The following is an 18,691-nucleotide window of genomic DNA, read 5'->3' on the forward strand; positions in this document are numbered from 1 at the left end:
TGGTCACTTTCTCCTCAGGCCCTCTTTCTCCAGCACTAGGTCTTTGCCAGGTTTTTACTTGCCTCCTCTCTAGAAGTATATTGTTTATGCATGCTTGCAGCACAAGATAGTATTTTTAAAGTTGAAAAGTCATTGAGAAATTATTGAATTTAATATCCTCCTTTCAGAGATGTGGACACCAGGAATCAAAGCAGATTTTCCCAAGTACTAAAGGCATGAGTTTAGTATGGCTCATCAATCAGTATTTTTTTTTCCTCTTCACTATGACTACTAATGGGGTATGTCACCACTAGTCATATTAACCTGGGGTAAGGTTTCCTCCTCTCTCAGTTACACTTCTTTCCTGTGTGTTATCTTGGGTCTTGACCCATCAGCAGAGACACTTCTCCTTTGCATACATTGCACATCTATACATGGGATGAGGGATGGTCTGCATTCAGACCTCCTTTCTGGAGACTAACTTCTCATTCTTTCTCAATTCAGAGAACCTGGGAGAGTGTCTGATATCTTTAAAGCAGCTAGACAAATGTCATTTTGTCACCTGCTCACATCTCTAGCTTTTCTATCACCTGACCTGTTCCTATGCTCAGCTGCTACCAGAATCAGTCACATCTGCTTTGGAAGTGGTCCTGTGTGAAAGTCTGGAGCTTGAGATACTTACTCTTGGAAGCTTGTATGGGGATGTAGTTGAAGAAATACTATTATTAACATTGTTTAAGTCCATCATGCGTGAAATAGGCTTTATTCATTCTTTCCCACAAGCACAACCAGCAGATACACATAATTTCAATGGAAAAATGCATTTTATGATCCAAATAACTAATTTCAAAATTAACCTTTTAACTCACATATCCATTAAAAAGTTCACAACTACCAGAATTTACCAGCTTAAAGTGGTCTGTATTTTTTGTGGTGTCTGTGGATGGTGTTTCATTATAACTGAATTTCTTCCCTTGAAATTCTCTTGCTTAACGTTGACAAGGGTTTATATATCAAGATAAGTAAGAGGCAGCAATTCATTCTCAAATGTCTATTAAAGATTTTTTTTTTTCTGGCTAGATGAAAAAAATAGATTCTACATAATGTTAAATCAAAAGACAGGATTAGAAGGTCAAGGTTATGAACAAAATTGGCCAGGGACTGCCTGTTTGACCTCAGGTTGTTTATTTCAGCTCTCTGTAAGTCATATTCCACATCTACCAAATACTCTCCGCACTTGTTTGCAAAACATAGAAAAGTCCTTGAGAAAATGCATTGTGTGCCACAGTGCAGAGTATGCCTACCATTGAGAAAAGTGTGTTAAAGGCCTCATTGTCCACTTTTTGTGCACAAAACCTAACCCATGTTCCTGGAAATGCAGAGTGTCAAGTCTACAAAGAAAGGACGCATTTAACACAGCAAAGGCTTTTACTAAAGAAATGTTGTGTACTGTAGTTCAGTTACTGAGGAAGCGGGACTGAAAATCTTTTATTTGATGAATCATGAAATTCATCTTTCTATAGCCAAAGAAAATGCTCTATCAGAAGGAGGATAAAAGGAGAATAAGATATATGTGGACATACTCTTATTTAACAAAACTTAGGGAAAGTAACTGAGGTCAGAAATAAGATGACAAAAGCGAACATGTAAATTTGTTTTACAAACTTGCCCAGTATTTGGACACACAATGAATGACCCATCCAGGGATCTATTTTTGCACAGGGCTGCAAAGATTGGCAACTGTTGATAAGAGAGGGAAAAATGAACTGAGCCGCGCGTAATCATCAGGCAATTCAGATGCAGATTACAGGCATGGAGGAAAAGGGTGGGAACTTGCATTTATGATGGATAAAATTGCTGACTTTAGTCATCAAGACCAAGTGTTAAATATGTGTTTGCTTTGTTAGGGCTGAATCAAGCTGAACAACAATTGTCTCTGGTTGTGGTAATTGAGAAAAGAGCAGCTATACACTGTGAGTGCCTGGCAAGTGTTCTCACCCTGCATGAGCCTAGGAAAAAAAACTCCCTATGACTGTTTCCAATGCCCAAGTAAAGTGATCAGTCCTAGGGCATGAAAAAAAATATACAAATTATGCAAGCACAGCAATGCACGTTAAGCCACAATGTGATACAAACTGTAGTTAATATTACTGAACACAGGGAATATGAAAAAAAGTGTGTTGAAAATGAGATTATCAAAACTATATAATTAATAATTCTTTGATTTAGAGGAATGGTAAGGAAGTGTTTCCTTGTAGAAAGACTATAAGTTCTGATAGTTCAGCTCAGCAAGTCTGTATTAACAAACTACTCTAGGCCTAGTGCTATGCAACACATTGTGGAGGATAAACTCAAGGAAGAACTAGCAATGAAAACCATTTCTCATGAAAAACAACAACAATAGGGGCAAGTATTGTACTGCAAAACCAGAATTGTACATCCTGTAGAAATTTAGAAAGGATCATTCAAAATGAAAATGAAATGATAACTTTAGATGGTCTACTTTATATTACATCAGGCAGGAAACAATATCATGTGATGAAAAGTTAACTATATAATTTTAGGAAAGTTACTCATTTTCTTTGAGTGTCAGCTTCATTATTTGCAGGTTAAGAATCACTCTTCTAAGAATAAACAATGCTCACTTACAATATGTTCTATGCAGAACTTCAAACTAGACTTTCAAATCCAGGTTATGAACCATTATTTCAGTCTTAATGCCTTACTTTTGTGTCCACCAAATGAAACATTACCCGATTAGACGATAAGGCTCCAGATCTGAAGTTTGATGTGAGAATTGATTGATTGAAGTCAGTGAGGCCTAAAAGAAAAGCATAACTATCTCTTAAATTAACAACACAAAATGGATAAGACAGTACTTATGGCAGTCTGGTAATTGTACAATTGCTGATGGAGTTACATTTTAGATTGCAAATTGGAAATAGCTATTCTGTTAATATCTTTTAACCTAATAACTCCATTTCTAGTTTTCTAAGTTATAATATATAGTGTAGAAAATGTATTAGTATAAAGGTGTTCACTTCAACCTTCATCAGTAGAGCAAAGTATTAGATGCAACTAAACTAAAAAAATGGAGAACCGATTAAGGAAGTTGATGGAATATCATGAAACTATTAAAACTGATAGTTATGAAAACTATAATGAAGGTAACCCAAATGCCCATCCAAGAGAGAATAGATGACAAAAGTGTGGTATGTTCACCGTGGTTTATTATGCAGAGTTCTATTGAATGACATAGAGTAATAGACAATATTATGAATATCTTAAAATAAGATTATTAAATGAGAAAAGTAGATTTCAAAAGATTATATACAGTATACTGAACGTTTTACAAAGTCAGAAATAAAATATATACTTTTTAGGATCACATATAAACACAATTTACAATTTATATATGTATATATACTTTATATAGATATATATATTTATTTATTCACAATATATTTAATATATATATCATATAAATGAAGTAAGAAAATCATAAAAATAGAATTTTGAATGATTGCTACCTTCTGTGGGGAAAGGCATAGGGAACAATGGGGGACATAGTGTTTGATGCAGGTTATTTTCAAGCTCATAGCTTTTTGGGAGATGGTGATGAATTTGTGAAGCATTTTATAGTATTACAAATAAGTACATGCTCAAACCACTAATGAGAATGTTGTCATAAACCAAGGATTATGATTCCTGCAATTATGAATATCTAAAGGCCAAAGTGGGGGGAGGTTTACACATTTTTTAAATATAAAATACTTTTTAAAGATTCATTAATGAAAAGACTAGAAGATAATAAACACAAATAATGGTTGTATTATTGTGACTTTTTCTTTTCTTTTTCAAAATTTCTAAAACATTATTTTAATGAGAACAAATGTTTATAACTCATTAAAAAATAGTATGCACACCCATGAGTCTGTATGACAATGAACTTTTGTAAACAAGACAAATAAAATAATGTAAAATTGATTATCATTTCTGCAGGCTCTTGACGAGTCCCCATAGCTGGAGGACTATTAGAAGAGTCATTATTGACCTTGCATTGACAACTAATTTAAGAATCAATCAAGAAAAAAGAAATGTGGCTATTTGCAAGAGCACATGCCAGGTCCAATTAGTAATGAAAAGTTGTTACCTACTAGAAAAATCTCCATTTGGCATTGACTCAGAGAGTGCAAGTGTTGTGTTTCAAACATGAAAGTAATAGGACCAATATGCTCTCCTGGTTAGTTATTTCTGCAGAGGTCATATATAGAGGAATTTTAGATTAACATATATAACTAGGACTTCGAGTCCATTAGTTGAATGTTGATATGCAGAAAACCAGTAGGAATATGGTATGATTCATAATACAAGCAAATTGATTGGAGAAGTTGACATTGATGCTCATAGACTGTGACACTGCTACATGGTTAGAAGTTAATGCACTAGGAGGCTTATTGAAAACTAGAAAAATGTATATCAAATTATGCTTTTATAAAAGATTTAGCTGTACACCTTTGATTTACAGATACTTTATGTCATTTCACCTTTTCTTAGCCTTTAAGATACAAGCTATATTATTGCTTTAAAAATATAGTGATAATTTGATAATTTCCATTATATTTGAAGAATACCAGAAGAATTAAATGAGTGGCACACTTTGCAGCACTGTAACATATACATTTTCCTTTAATTCAGTGTTTTCTTTCTAGTACACCATCTGTAATACATATAAATCAGATTTCACAGTGTATTTATTCCAGGTTTTTGTTTGTTTGTTTGTTTTGTCAAGTAATTTTAAAAAATCTTCTTGGGCAAGAAGTAGATTTCAAAAAATAGTCTGGGGAATTTTATTGAATCCTTTTCCTTTCTGTTATTTTATGCTGTTTCTTATTGCAAAATTAAAATAAATGTGGGAAAGTATTTTGTGAAGTAATTATTTATAATGTCTTATCAATCATATTTTATAATCAAAAGTGTTTAGGTTTTGTCTTCTCACTAGTTATTTAAAGGATAGGCTTTCAATGACAGGTGTGGGTGTTTATGAGATAAAATAAAACAGAGCCTTAGGTTTCAAAGAAAAATAGCTGAGTTTGAATCCTCATGCTGCCACCTTGGAAAAAAAAATCATGTAACAAATCTGTAACCTTACTTTTCTAGCATGTGAAAAAGAAGAAGATCAAAGCAGTCAACATAGCTCAACAGGTTCTTTGAAAAATAAATAAGAGAATGTCTATTCAAATGAACAAAACTCTTATTGTTTTTTTATACTAAAAAATTTGAAGCCAAACACTCCTCCCAAAGCAAGGAGGATCAGGCTGTAACAAGAACACACCAAGAGAACCTTTTTGTAAGTTTAATAATAGTCCTTCAAGTTCCGGTAGCCAGTTTGGGATAATGCCTACACTGCCATGTTTTCCAGATGGCAGCAGAGTTGAACTAAAATTTTATGGGTTCCCAGGATTTCCAGTCAAGACATCAGAGTAGGTAAAAGCTGTGTTTGACTCCTTTCATAACCACATCAAAATTACATCTAAACTACAGAACAACCATCATTGAGAATCACCTGAAGTCTAGTCCTACAACTAAGGACATACAGGAGAAGCCACCTTGAGATTGGTAGGATGGGCAGAGATGTGGAATGGGCTGGTCCCATACCTGTGTATAACCACTAAAAATCAGGAAGGATATCTTGACTGCACAGGTCCCCACTCCTGGAGGAGCAAGGGGTCCCAGTCTCACAGCAGGATCTCCAGTCCAAGTTTCCATTGCTGGTGAGAGCAGTCCTCATAACTTCTGGCTGTGAAAACCAGTGGAGATTGTGGCTGAGTGAGACAGAGGACTATTAGAGTGCCAGAAATTCCACTTAAAGGGCCCATGCATGGAATTACTCACTTATGGACTCACTCACTATGAACTCCAGTGCTGAGGCAGCAGCTCTAAAGGCACCAGGGAAATATAAGGAGGAATTAACTTGTCTGGCTGCAGGGTGACGGCTGGAGAGGCAGTTTTCTCCCAGACAGAAGTACTGGCAGTCAACTGTTTCTTTGTTGAGCCCTATCCCTGCCCAGCGTGCAGATGCCAGCAGCCACCATATCTGAGTTTCCATCACCCTGGCTAACACCATTGGTCTGCTGCACCCTGGTGATTTCCTGAGACCTGACCCTACCCAACTTCCAGGCAAACCCAAGTTGCTTCCAGCGGCTTCTCCATACAAACATCCTCTCTTGGCTCATGCTGTGGACTTTCCTAAAATCTCTCAAAGGTTCACAAAATCCAAGCAAACAACATATGGCTTTAGCATGTCCTGTATCTCTTCTCTTGCTGAGTAGCCCCAAGCCCAGTACTAATATCAGCTGGCCTTGGTTCCTGGCTTGGCATCTTGAGGCAACTCCAAGACTAGCACAAATAGTGGGCATCTGCAGATTGCTTTGTGGCTCATGTCAGGTGGTCCCAAACAGGACACAGGCTGTGGATTAACTTGGCCTAGGTGGGGCCCCTCCTAGGAGGCCCCAGGCCTGGCACGTCCAGTGGCCAGCTTCAGTCCCAGCTAGAGCACTACCCAGCTACCTCCAAAAACAACACACCCAAAGAGAAAACTTGGCAGGCACCAGAGCACTGCTAAAGCAAATCCGGCTCCATAGAGTCAGCCCCTGTACACTACCTCCTCCACTGTAGTCATGGCCAGTCTTCATAACCAATCAGCCCAAGTGTCAATTCTTCCCATTGATGTGCAAAAAACAACGAGGGCTCAACTACAAAAGGAGGGTACATACACTCATACAAGGGACACACCTGGAGCAGACAGCTCAGGTGAACAGTGAATCTGTGCCACTAGTTCCCACAGCACACCTACTGCATAAGTTCACTCTATTAAGACTGAGAGACATAGCCCTACCTAACACATACTGTGTTTCCCTGAAAATAAGACCGGGTCTTATATTAAGTTTTGCTCCAAAAGACACATTAGGGCTTATGTTCAGGGGATGTCACCCTGAAAAATCATGTTAGGGCTTATTTTCCGGTCAGGTCTTATTTTCGGGGAAACATGATAGAAACAAACACAGGGAGGCAGCCAAAATGGGGAGATAAAGAAACATGTCCCAAGTGAAAGAACAGAGCAAAGCTCCAGAAAAAGAACTAAACAAAATGGACACAAGCAATATACCAGATTCAGAGTTAAAAACAACTAGTTATAAGGGTGCTCAATGATCCCAGGAAGAACTTCAACAAAGATAGAGGAAACATAAAAATGGAGATAGAAAATATAAAAAAGAACTAGTCAGAAATAAAGACTACAATAAGTGAAATGAAGAGTACATTAGAGGGAATCAGCAGTAGATTAGATGAAGCAGAGGATTGAATCAGTGACTTGGAAGATAAGGTAGCAGAAAAAAACCCAATCAGAACAGCAAAAAGAAGAAAGAATCCAGAAAAATGAGGATAGTTTAATGGGCCTGTAGGACAACATCAAGCTTACTATTAATAACATCCACAGCATCGGGATACCAGAAGAAGAGATCAAGGAATTGAAAACCTATTTGAAGAAATAATGACAGAAAATTTCCCTAACCTGGTGAAGGAAATAGATATACAAACCCAGGAAGTGCAGAGAGTCCCAAACAAGATGAACTCAAGAGGCCCACACCAAGACACATAATAATTAAAATACCAAAGATTAAAGACAAAGAATCTTAAGAGCAGCAAAAGAAATGCAATTAGTTACCTACAACAGAAACTTTGCAGATCAGAAGGGCAATTGGCAGGAAATACTCAAAGTGATGAAAAGCAAGGACTTACAAACAAAATTACTCTACTCATAAAAGCTATCATTTAGAATCGAAGGACAGATAAATGCTTACCAGACAAGGAAAAGCTAAAGAAGTTGATCAACACCAAACCATTATTACAAGGAATCTTAGAGGGACTTCTTTAAGATGAAAAAACAATAATAATAAAAAAATATGAATAATAAAATGGCAATAGTTACATATCTATCAACAATTACTTTCAATGTAAATAAATTAAATACTCCAATCAAAAGAGAAAGGGGAGTTGAATAAATAGGAAAACAAGACCCACACATATGCTGCCTACAAGAGACTCACTTCAAATTAAAACTGACACACAGACTGAAAGTAAGGAATAGAAAAAGATATTTCATGAAAATGGAAGCAAAATAACCAGCAGTATGTATACCTGACAAAATAGACTTTAAAATAAAGGCTATAACAAGAGACAAAGAAGGACCCAGTAATCCCACTTCTGAGTATTTATCAAAAGAAACCCAAAACACTACTTTGAGGGGATGTGTGCATCCATGTGTTCATTGCAGCATTGTTTACAATGGCCAAGATATGAAGGTGAACTGGTGTCCACCAATAAATGAATGGATAAAGAGGAGGCAGTACATAGGAGTATATACAATGCAATATTGCTCAACCATGGAAAGGAATGTGTTCTTGCCATCTCCGGATGCATGAATGGACCTGGAGGGTATTGTACTGAGCAGAGTATGTTAGACGGAGAAAGACAGATGCAGTGAGATTTCACTTATATGTGGAATCTAAAGAACAAAATAAACAAACAAACAAAACAGAAACAAACTCATTGATGCAGCGAACATTTTTATGTTTGCCAGATGGGAGGGGAGATTTGGGGGAGTGGGTGAAAAAAGGGAAGGGATTAAGAATTATGAATTTGTAGTTACAAAATAGTCACGGGCATAAAAAGTAAAGCATAGGGAATATAGTCAATATTGTGATAATAACTATGTATAGTGCCAGTTGTGTACTAGACTAGTCAGGGGGATCACTTCTTAAATTATATACTAGAAAATGTCTAACCATTATTCTGTACACTTGAAATTCATATAAAATAATATTAAATGTCAACTGTAATTGAAAAATTAAAAAGAGAGGGTGAAAGGCAATAAGAGTTTCAAATTTCCAGGTATAAAACAATGAAGGCATGGAATGTAATGTACAGCATAGAGAATATAGTCCATAATATTATGGTAGCTTGGTACAGTATCAGATGGTTGCTGGATTTATCATGGTGATCACTTTTTTAGATATATAAATGATGAATAACTATGGTGTACACTTGAAACTAATATAATATTGTATGTTAGTTGTATTTTAATAAAAAATTTATAAATAAATAAATGTCTAGGGCTCCCATTAAGCACCTACATCAATGTGCTGTGGAGATTCTGAACATGAGGCTTCACTATGTCAGAAAGTAGAAAAGAAATGTGGCGCAAGTTAGCTCTTACAATATAAACATAGCATCTGGTCGAAGGTTTCTTGCATTGCTTTAAATCATGATATTTCAATATATATGTGATATCATGATTCATAGGAAATATCTATTTGGTCATTCAGATATTCAAAATATATTTTTCATACATATTTGGTCTTTGCCTACAATTCCTGGCTCACAGCTCCCCAAACCCTCCAAACTTCCTCAGTGTTGAAAGTAATCAAAGTCATTTATGTTAATGAAGTCACTTTGGAAAAGCACCTAAGGATGGGGGCTGGTTGCCAGGAGATCCAGCCAAGAGATTAGAGGGTTGAAACTTTCAGTTCCACCTCACTGCCACATCCCCAAATTAAGAGAGGGGCTCAAGGTTGACTCAGTCGCCAATGGCCAATGATTTAATTAATCATGCTTTTGTAATGAAGCCTCCAGAGAAACCTGAGAGGATGGGATTCGGAGAGCTTCTGGGTTGGTGAACACACATAGGTGCCGGGAGAGTGGCAAGCTGGAGAAGTCATAGAGGCTCCAGGTCCCTTTCCACATACCTTGCCCTATGCATCTCTTCCATCTGGCTGTTCCTGAGTTATATATGAGTTATATATCCTTTTACAATAAACCAGTGATCTAAAGAGAAAACAGTTTTTCTTGAGTTCTGTGAGCTGTTCTAACAAATTACTCAAACCCAAGGGGAGGGGTCATGGGAACCTCCAATCTATAGCCAATTGTCAGAAGCACAGGTAATAGCCTGGACTTGTGGCTGGCATCTAAAGTAGAGGGCAGTCTTGTGCGACTGAGCTTTTTACCTATGGAATCTGATGCTATCTCCCTGTAGATAGTGTCAGAATTTAGTTTAAGTCATGGACACCCTGCTGGTGCCTGAGAATTGTTTAATGTTGTGTGGGGGCAAAGACAGCCCTCCCCACACACGTGGAATTTGGGTCCAGAAACGTCATTCAATATGTATTTGTTTGTTTTTTGCATTTTAAAATTATTTAAATCATTCATGCTTATTAGAAAAAATAGAAGGGGAAAAAAAAGTAAGCAGAAAAAATTACCCATAATCCTGCCACCATTTATTAGCATTATTCACTATATTTCTACTTACATCATTACCAGTATTAGTATATAACCACTAGTAAAAATTTGGAGAATATTTTTCCTAGGTTATTTTCAATATGTATAAATGTTACATGTGTATCTTTAAAGTGGGATCATAGCAGATCTATTTTTTGGAAAACTACCTTTAGCATTTAGCAACATGTCATTGACATTCTACATATTGATCAATACAGATTGACACCATCATTTATAATGATTGAGTAGAATTCCAATTTTATGAATGTATGAGTTATTCAAGTAATAACCTATGGCTATACATTTAAATTATTTTTAGTTTTCCCTCATTGTTAATAATATTGTGATATATACCATCATATTTCTACTTTTCTGAATCCATCTGATTATTGAAAAAAGATCTTGGAAGTAGAATTTCTGAATTAAATACATTACTTCCTTACACTTTAGAAAGTTTCTACTAATGTTACTCCTGCGAACAATCTTTGAGAGGCCATTTATTTTCAGTCTCAACCATGCTGGTAATTTTCATTCTTTAATTCTTTAATGGATAAAACTACAAATAAGAATTTAGAATATAATAAAGGTGACTAAAGAAAAGATATACAATTTGATAAAACGTGTTATGAAACCAGTTAGCCATATGGCAAGAATAAATTTAGAGCCTTAATTGACACCTTAAAATAAAATTAATTCTCCAAATGAATTAAATATAAATACAAACAATGAAATTTAAAACTACTGGAAGAAAATATATGTACATGTGAAGAAAGCCCTTTCAATCAAGACTCACAGAAAAAAATGAAAGGTCTAACTAAATAAGTATTTTAAGACATCGTATGGGGGAAAAAATCCAAGTGAAAAAGCAAATGTCAAACAAGGAAAAATATAACTATGTGTGACAGAAGGAAAGTAATGACTTTAATATGTAGAAATCTTACAAATTGTTAATTTAAAAATCATATACTGCAATAGGAAAGTAGGCAAGGATATGAATAGGCAAGTTACAAAAATCAGAAATATAAATGATTAATAATAATATAGTAAGATGAAAAGTATTCATCTTGCTAGTAAACATAACCAGGAACAAAGACTACATATCCTCTATCCCTTCATCAATTTCTTTTACATACAATTTCTGAGCATGAAACTTCCTATTTCATTTTGTACAAGAATACAGCCATCTCCTCTATTTTCCTCACACCCTACATTTAATATGTTATAAAATCTTGTAGTTTACAACTTTGAAATCTCTTCTTACAAGTCATCTCTTGATACCCTACTACAAGCCACCATCACTTATTGCCTGACACGATACAAAAGCCTTTTGCACTGGACTCCCTGATTTCACCCACCCTCTGTTCTATATTTCACTCTGAGTGAGAGTGATTCTTTGAAAACATAAGTCATTCACCTCAGATGGCCTCCCATCTCTCAGAGTAAAAGGGAAATTACATAAATTTTCCTGCAAGTCCCTCCATGATCTGACCATCTGCTGCCTCACTAAGGGCATTTCCTTCAGCAATTTCCCCTTTACTTCATTCAGCCATCCTAACAATCCTTGATCCTAGGCAAACCACTTCTCACCTCTGAGCTCCCTCCTTCACTTCATTCAAATCTCTGCTCAAATATTACTTTACCTAAGGACCATTTCTGGCCTAATAAAAGAGCAGCCCCTTTTCTTTATTTTATATACCCTTAGCCTGTTTAAAATGTTTATAGCACTTCTCACCATCTGATATTCTGTTCTATTCTATTCTATTCTATTCTATTCCATTCCATTCCATTCCATTCCATTCCATTCCATTCCATTCCATTCCATTCCATTCCATTCCATTCCATTCCATTCTTCCATTCTATTCTATTCTACTGTATTTTCTTCTATAGACTCTCCTTCCACTAGAATGTGAGTCCCATGAGGGCATGAACTTTCTTTTGTTCACTGCAGAATCCTGAGCCAAGAACAGTGCTGGCACTTAGTAAGCACGCAATATTTGTTAACTAACTGGCTGATTGAATGAACATATGTCTAGATGCTTAAAAAATCATCATAGGTCTTCTAAATCATTGCTGTCATTAAAAGCAATGTTTCCAATTTTGAAGTCTTTCATAAAGGATTTTTTTCTCCCCAGGAGAAGATTCAATTTCATGCTTTGAAAGATTAAATGAAAGGGAATTTGAGTTATGAAGACAGAATTTTGGAATATTATAATTTTAAGATATTTATTTTTACTGATACAAGTGCGTGGTGATAATTGAGAATACAAATATTCCTCCAAAGGTCAAATGGCATAGAATTGAATAGGTTAACACATTGGAGACTTTATAGCAAGATAATTTGATCCTGAGAGTTACTTGCTAACTGTACAACTTTGATTTTCCCTCTGTCTCAGTTTTCTCATATGTAAAACAGGGTAAATAATTGTACCTAATTTATAAAACTGTTGTGAGGATTAAATTATTTAGATTATGTAAAGGGCTTAAAACAATTGCTTGGAACGTGGTGTCTCATAAGAATTTACTATTGTTATTTATTCAATAATAGTATTGTCATTTAACAAGTAAGTAGTTGCTCTTAGTTGATGGATGTTTCTGTTTTCTATTTTGTTTGTTTCTCTGCAATGATTCTATGGAAAAATATCCTTTCATAGGAAAAATCTAGGCAGTGTAAACTGTGTAGGTACAAAAAGTAGATAGGAGAATTGAGGCAATGTTTCATCATTTGAATAAACTCCCTATTTTTCACTTACAGAATTCATACAAACTTTTTTGGCCTTTACATTTCGCAAATGAATGCCTTATTTTTCCATTTCGCTTTACACGCACAGGCAAAGTTAAAGGAAAAATGAAGTGGGTTCAGCAAGGAATCCCTGAATAGAATGAAATTTTGAAACCAAGTTTCTTGTGCTCAGAGAAAGGCTACTTAGAGGAAGAAGGAGCTCCAGCATTAAGACTGAGCAAGGTCAGTCCAAAGGCACAAACTCAAGGTTTTAAAAAATTGGCTTTATGAAAAAGTCAGGTCCTTCAGTATTTGTGCTCCTCAGGTCAATACGATTCAAACTATTCTTCCATACTTTTTTCTAGAATATAACTCCAATGACCCTTATTGTCAGCCTTCCAAAATACTTGGAAATTTTATATATTACATTTGGTAAATCCATTGGAATGATGACATTAACAGTCATAATTGCTATTGAGACATGATTTTTAATTCTTGGTATCACCTATATTTGTGGGTGTTTGTCATTCCATTTGACTGTAATCTTTATAAAATTAGGTCTTCCACTGCCTTAGTAATTCCCCAGAGTCAAGAACAGTGTTTAGGAAACATCATTGGCAGAGATGTAACAATCAAAGAGAATTTTTAAATCCATCATGTCCTCTCTTTCAAATATTACAGCTTTTGAAACACATAATCTGTTATTTAAAAGTAAGTTTTAACAAGGAAAAGATTATTGTTCCATATTTAACATGATTCCTTGAACATAGAGAACACAACTAAAAGTTGATTTCTTTTCTGCCATGACCTGAGTCATATTTATTTGCTATTCTCTGCCTAAATGTCTCAGCCTAAAATCCAAGAACAACCAAGGCTTAATATTCAATTTAACTAAGCTAAATATTCACTTTAAGGATCGAAAATACAAAAGAATTATTTGAAATTATTTTCCCCCACCTCTGCCCCAGAGTTTACAATCTTGTCAGAGAGCAACTCATAACCAGCAGGTAAAGGTATCTAATGAAATGCTGAAACAACAGCATTCATAGAGCCAAGCGATAAAAGAGATAGTCATCACTTTATCTCCCTGGTCAGGGAGAAAGTGGGGCCTCAGCTGCACCCTAAAAGATATGTAGAGGGAGATGGGAGAAAAGACGATGATTAATCTAGCTTTGGAAACTTGTATTTTATCTTGGGCCAAGACACATTTACAGATAATCTATTAACTTGAAAAGGGATCTTGTCCATCTCTGTAACCTTTGTTTCTCTCTAATCTACTCAAAGGTGACTTGGAATCTTTATAAACAAAGTTCAAAAGATAAATCAGACAAAAATTTTATGAAATTCTATAAAGTTATTCCTGTTTTTGTTGTTATTGTTGTTGTTTTTTAATAGGAAGGATTTATTTTGCAGGGAGAGAGGTATTAAGCAGGGGAAGAAGTAAAATATATCCCTAATATTTATCATAATAGAATCTAGTATCTTTTATTTTGTTACTTACATCCTGGGGAAATACGTTATGTACCATATTTTTACTTGCCCATTTTCTTGTTTTTTGCAGAAAAATTAACATGAAAAAGGGTCCTTATCAGTGTAAGGTATCATTTAAAATGAACTAAATAAAAAGTAATCTATTGTTTTTACTATTTGCAAAATGTTTAATTATGATTTTTCTGAAAGAAACTAACCACTACTACCACCACCACAACAAAATTGTTTACAGGACACAATCTAGTGAGAAGGCATAGATTAAAGAAAACAGGGGTGGAGGGAAGGTAATTATTTTATATTCCCAGCTTTACTTTATTTTAATATGTGTCATCCTGTAAAAATCCTGCATCTTAACTTTAAATGAAAGGTATTGATCCAAGATTTGGAAGGGGTTGGGGTAAAAGAATGAGAGAGATACAGGGATTGGAAGAAATTTATAGCTAGAGCTGATACTGAGTGAAAATTTAGAGTACATACCTAGCATGTTTTGTGCTTCCTTTCTTCCAGAGAGGAAATGACACTTTAGGTTCCCTGGAATGCTGAAACCACATGCAAAAAAAGATGGGCAAATTTGTCATTCAGAATTTATGAAGGATATTTTTTCTTCTCACTGACTAAAAAGAACAAATCAAACACTAGGTTTCCAATTCTGAAAATTAGTAGACTCTGGAGAGCCAATTAAACATTATTCCCCTATCTCGACTCTGTTTTAACATGCTTCTTTATTGCACACTGTTTCTTTTGCTCACAAGGCAGGTAGATGGTGTTATCAGGCTAATTTGGGGACAGTTATCATTATAATGTAATTTTTTGCAATTATGTGGTAGACCAGGTGGCAAGACAGCATGGCTTTGCATTGCCAAGGTGCAAAACAAATTCAGTGTTCAATCAACCTGAGAGAGAAAGGACAATTCTCATTTGCATAAACATGTAGCCACGGAAACGAGATGCACAGAGGTATAAGGGGAAAGAGACCTATTTTACATGATGTGCATAGAATATTTGACAGTTTAGATTGGAGGCGTCATTGATGTGGGTTGGAATGGTACGGTTGGTTGCCATGGATATGGTTTTCCCTACTGGCAGTGCAGAGATTGGCAGGGATGGATGCTGGAGGAAAAAAAAAAAAAAAAAAAAAAGCCCAAACCACTGCAACACTCTGGCAGCCTCATTCTTTTCTTTTGTTGAAAAGCTATGTATCCTTTCTGCACTAATGACAGCTCATCAAGTATGCAGTGTAATCTAGAAACACTGATATCTCTGTAATAAATCATTCATGTATAATATATATGTATTTATACATTCTATGCACATATATATGGCAATCTACATGTATATATTTGGAATAACATGTATGCAGATTAATAAAAGATTAGATTCAGGAGGAAAATATTTACCTTTTTTCTACTCTATTCTATTCAGCATTAATTTGGGAGATTCTTAGATATGAGGATTTATTAAATAAACAATGTGTAAATATACTGAATTATCATCTAAGTTAGGACAAGAGTACTGCACAGTTTATTTCTGTGGATAAGACAAACAATGAAAGGAAGGAGGAGTGGCTCATCCCAACGGCCTAGTCTCTGATTATTTGACCCCTGTAGTCACATCATTGCTGTAAAATAACTACACATATGGTATTTGTCCATGAGAAACAAGGTCGTTTTTATTTTCTTTATAGGTTCTAGCACAACATTTAGCACAGTACAAACTCAAAAAGGCTATTTATGTTGATAGTTAGAATAGCTAAAGGCACTTACGTTTTATTTCTAAACCTTCAACCATTCATTATCTTGTTTCCACACAGTTAGTCCAGAACCTTGCTTGTATTAAAAGGATTGCAGGAACATCTTTGTCTTTAAGAATTCATTCACTTGCGTATCACGTGAGTGAGGTCTAAAGGAGAAAAGTGTCCAGTCTCCCAGTCCAGTAAGGTGAAAACTGAGGACTTTTGTCTCCACAAACGCAGTTTTGCACTTGGCTATACTCCTGAGATTTGAATGCTGGTAGACAAGTTCTTATGACCTTGTGGGTTTCCTCTCTGCTTCTTCCAGACTGTGGAGGAATGTTCAGTGTCACGGCATTTTCTAAATTGCCTGTCCATCTGAACACTGGAAACTGAGGAAAGAGTTATAAACAGGATTTATTGTGCAATCAGTAATGAGGATCACTTTTGAAACATGTTGTTTACCCTTAATAATTGACTTTGCTATACATAAAGTCAAAATTTGATGGATAATTATTAGTCAACTGGTCTGTATTTGGATTAACATTTAAGAGAATGTATAGTTGAAAGAACAATTAAAATGTTCTTCTCTTGCCTTATAAGAAAGGGTTTTTTTTAATGGGAAAAAATGAAGAAAGTCTGTATTGATACGACATAATTTTCCCTTTATTTAACATTTTAGGTGAAAAATCTATTTGTTGATAAACCATATGAAACGAACTGGTTATTTTTGCTATTTCATTTTTTTTTTTTCATGAAGAATACTAGCAGGATATTTCCTGTAAGAAACCCACTCCATACTCCCACCACACACACAATCATCATTGTTCTCAGCCTTCCCTAGAAACCACTTAACAATTGCTAGTATCCCTTCTATGATAAACTAGTCAGTGACCTCTTTCTCAAGGTCAAAATCAGCTGTAATCATGTTGCGTTTATTTTCATTATCCTTATTTCTTAGTTTACTTTTATCTGTGCTTCTTAAAATGATGGGCTTTTATATATTCCCTAAATATATTTGTTTCCAGTTTTGTATGCAGACATTAATAAATATTTGTTGCCCCCCGAAAAGAAAGTTAGTAATTGCTTTAATCTCTGTATTTTATTGTTTTCTAATTTTTCAAAATAAAATTGGACCTCTAAAGTCTAACCGGATAAGTTTATCATATAAGAATGAGATTCACAATGATTAAAAGGAATATAGTCAATAATATCGTAGTAACTTTGCATGGTAACAGATTGTTACTTATTGTGGTGATTACCTCAAGGGCTATATAAATATCAAATCACTATGTTGTATACCTGAGACTAATATATTGTATGTCAACTATAATTTTTAAAAAGTGAGTACAGAGTTTAATAGAGTAAGTTAACATCACACACGGGATCAACTTGGCTATATACCATTCCATCACATGTGCTTGTAATTGTTTCTGTCCAGGCACTCCTCTTGCCTATACTTGATTGTCTTACATATTTTGCTTTCTTTATTTTCTAGAACAGCCTGTGTTCTTTTCTGTTTTTCATTCCCACCCCTGTTCTTCCTGTTGGTATACTACTCCTCCATTTGTAATCGATATTATAAAACACTGTGCTGAAGAAACGTCAAGTGATGCTGGGGTGTATCCACCATTGCCCAAATCTCTTGGAGATACTCACAAGATCTTAGCATGTTCCTTTCTCTTATATAAAATATTTAGGTGCTACAGCACTGAGCCCTTCACACATAATTGTAGAGATGAGCACGGAGAGCTGGTGTAGATCGTGCCTGAAATAAAACTTTTTAAAACCCTATTTCTATTTCAAAGACAAAAATTGCTTGCTCATCATTAAAAATAATTTCTTAGTCCTACAGGAATAAAGAAATAGGAATGTGGTTATTTTAGGAGTGAAGACCTGATTATTTCCTGCTGTGGGTGTGATTCTTCAATGGTCAGAAGGGGAATTCTGCAGAGGTCTACTTTTCTTGGGCAAGTGTACACTTGCCTCAGTCTCACTCATAAACTAGAGACAGTCACATGCACTAGGCCTTAAATGTGTGCATTTCAAATCAAGTGGGAGGCCTGCCTCACATACTAAATTTTCAGGAGTAGGATCTTCAAATCTTTATTATCATATATGTAGATTGACTCATTTTCGGACTCTGGTAACTGGTTCAATATTATATCATTTTAAGGATTTTAACTATCTTATTTTCTCACTTTTATGTTGGTAAAACATATACATTTACTAGTTTTAGTCCCTTCCATAAAAGGAAAATTTTAATTTTACATTTTGACTTATGAATCCATTTTTCTCCCCCTGAAAATAGACATTTTCCTTGTTTCTCAGACTCATTCAACATATAGACAGTATTTCTTCCTTGAAAGGAAAATAAGACAACAAACTGATTATTTGTTGTGATCGGGCTTATTACAACAGAGACAGAAACCAGGATT

The 18,691-nt window shown here is 35.2% G+C and overlaps 1 long non-coding RNA gene across 1 annotated transcript; it reads right to left on the reverse strand.

The window, feature by feature from the left end:
* Window positions 1-719: 719 nt before the first annotated feature.
* Window positions 720-16,640, reverse strand: LOC141570415 (uncharacterized). The gene is made up of 3 exons (XR_012494420.2): window positions 16,288-16,640; window positions 15,002-15,063; window positions 720-2,800 (listed from the first exon to the last, which is right to left on the reverse strand). It is a non-coding gene; the product is annotated as an uncharacterized LOC141570415 (long non-coding RNA).
* Between the last annotated feature and the right edge of the window lie 2,051 nt (window positions 16,641-18,691).

This window comes from Rhinolophus sinicus, chromosome 3, assembly GCF_057876585.1.
Source record: "Rhinolophus sinicus isolate RSI-liver-muscle chromosome 3, RSI-T2T, whole genome shotgun sequence".
Classification (NCBI taxonomy): domain Eukaryota; kingdom Metazoa; phylum Chordata; class Mammalia; order Chiroptera; family Rhinolophidae; genus Rhinolophus; species Rhinolophus sinicus.